General features: G+C 38.4%; 1 pseudogene; it reads left to right on the plus strand.

Moving 5' to 3' along the window:
* Positions 1 to 244: 244 nt before the first annotated feature.
* Positions 245 to 2,429, plus strand: LOC107881996 (uncharacterized; annotated as a pseudogene).
* The last annotated feature ends 364 nt before the right edge of the window (positions 2,430 to 2,793 follow it).

The following is a 2,793-nucleotide window of genomic DNA, read 5'->3' on the forward strand; positions in this document are numbered from 1 at the left end:
TTGGAAGAGAATGATAACTTGTTTGATAAACATGTAGTTAATGAAGAAAATGAAGAATACAATGAAAGAACCTAGTGAGGTTAACAGTGAAGACTACAATATCGACGATCTTGTAAGTCTTGATGAAGAATCTGATGAGGATGAAGGTGTGAAAAACTGTAGTCGCATAAGAAAAGCTCCTAGGTTTAAGCAGTTTATAAGAGAATATGATTTGCTGAAGCCAACATTTCATTTGGGAATGGAATTTACCAACATGGAGCAATGTAAGGAAGCAATAAGATATTATGCAGTTTCATGTACAAGGCCATTGAAGTGGGTGAGGAATGATTCGAATAGGGTGAGGCTCAAATGTGAAGGAGATAAAAAATAAAAGGTTCCATGTCCTTGGATGTTGTATGCTTCTCATGTGGGGAAAGGTCAAACTACAAGGATTAAGACATATGTTCCATGGCATACATGTGGAAGGAGGCAAAGAACCAAGTATGTCATTTCATCATGCTTGTCTAAGAGGTTTGATGAGAAGTTAAGAGATAATCCCAAAATGAAAGTGACAAATTTCATGAAGTTAATAAGGAAACATTATGCCATGGATGTAACTGAGGCTCAAGTTTATAAAGCCAAGAGTTTTGCAAAAATCAGAATTCAAGGTAGTATTCAAGAGCAATATGGTAAGTTATGTGATTATTGTGAGGAGTTAAAGAGCAATAACCCTGGAAGTACTGTCATTGTGAAAATTGAATTAGGGTGAGAATCCTATTTTTAAGAGGATTTATATATGTTTTGGAGCACTTAAAAAAGGATTTACGGAAGGATGTAGACCTGTGGTGGGTTTTGATGGGTGCCATGTTAAAGGTTCTCATCCAAGACAGATTCTAAGGCAATTGGGGTTGATGGAAATAATGGGATGTATCCAATTGCTTTTGCGGTTGTTGAAGTTGAAAACATAGAGACTTGGGGTTGGTTATTTGACATATTCTTTCAAGATGTAGGTATTGGAAATGGCAATGGGTGGGTTTTCATTACTAATAAGCAAAAGGGTTTAGGAAATGTCCTTTATGCATTGATACCCAATGCTAAGCATAAGCATCATGTGAGGCACTTACATAATAATTTCAAGCTTGCAAGCCATACTTGTGCAGCTTTGAAGTAGAGGTTGTGGGCAGCAGCTAGGGCAACAACAATACCTGTATTTGAAGCTGAAATGGAGCATATGTTGGGTCAATCTGAGGCAGCTTATAAGTGGCTTGAGGAGAGACCAGTTGCTCATTAGAGTAGATCACACTTTAGTACAGTCCCAAAGTGTGATATACTTCTAAACAACTTATGTGAGTGTTTTAATGCGGCAATTCTAGAAGCAAGGGATAAGCCCATTGTTACTATTTTGGAGAGAATTAGAATCTATTTGATGCTTAGAATGGCTAGACTTAAAGAGACAGTGTGGCCCCATGAGGTTATTCCAAGAATATTTGGTATTGTGAAGAAGAATTCAATTGAAAATGGCCACTACATAGTTTCGTATGCTGGTGGGGGAAGTATCAAGTTAATAGCATATTGGGAATATGTTTGTTGTGGATTTAGAAAGGCATGTATGTACATGCAGAAAATGGGACTTAAGTGGAATTCCTTATCCACATGCCTTGGCTGCAATAACAAAGAGTGAGCACAACCCTCTGAATTTTGTGCATGCGCTTTACAAAAAGCCGGCATATAATAAGGCTTATGAAAGCTATATATCTCCAATGCCTAGTCAAGCATATTGGAGAAAAACAGGGCATGTACATATCAAGCCACATGTTTATCGCATCTAACCATGAAGGCCCAAACTTAGCAAAAATAGAGAACCTGATGAAATACCAAAAGGGGCGACAAAACTTAAAAGGTATGACATTGTAATGACATGCCGCAACTGTGGACAAGAAGGTCACAATTTTGCTGGTTGTCCCCTAATATGGACAGGTTATAATTGTTCTTAATTTATTTGTTTACATATTTCTTGTGTTGAAAATGGCTATGTAAACATGTGATTGGACTGTTTTTGCTATGTTAACATGTGAGTTATTGTTCTTAATAATGAAGGGGCAACCTAGAGGTGATAGAGCAAGATGCGGTAGAATGGGAAGAGGAGCTGTGAGGGAAGAGGTGCAAGGAGAAGAGGAGACGCAACTGGTAATGGAGGTGTTGATACTACAAGTGTCAATGCAAGTGGAACAACAACTGTCAGAGGTGCTATGAGAGGCAGAGGTGTTGTGAGTGAATAACAACAAACTCAGGCAGACCAAAGTTTAATGTAGTACTTGGATTATTGTGGTGTGATGTGAATCAATCATTGCATTATTGAAGGCTTAAGGGATCTATGCTTGGAACAGGTGAAAAGAATAGCTCATGCCCCCCATGTCATAAGGAAGACCAATCTATTTGCTGGTTCATAACCTTGCCAAAGTTCACAAGGTCCTTCATATCCTGCCTCAAGTTCACAAGCTCCTTCACAACTTGCCTCACATTCACAAGCTTTTTCACAACCTACCCCAAGTTCACAAGCTCCTTCACAACTTGCCCCACATTCATAAGCTCTTTCACAACCTGCCCAAAGTTCACAAGCTCATCAAGGTTCAAGTTCACAACCTCAACCAATGGTAACTTCTCCAAAGAGGCCTAATTAAAATCTCCAGCAAAACAAATAAGGCCATGGAGAGTTTAGTCAGTAATTTGAAGTGAATGGTTCAAGAGTTGTTATGTTTATTTTGGTGTTCTGGATCATTTTGGTTTGCAATCTATTTGCTAGTATATTTTTGA

The sequence above is a fragment of the Prunus mume genome, linkage group LG4 (assembly GCF_029339155.1).
Source record: "Prunus mume cultivar Tortuosa linkage group LG4, ASM2933915v1, whole genome shotgun sequence".
Lineage (NCBI taxonomy): Eukaryota > Viridiplantae > Streptophyta > Magnoliopsida > Rosales > Rosaceae > Prunus > Prunus mume.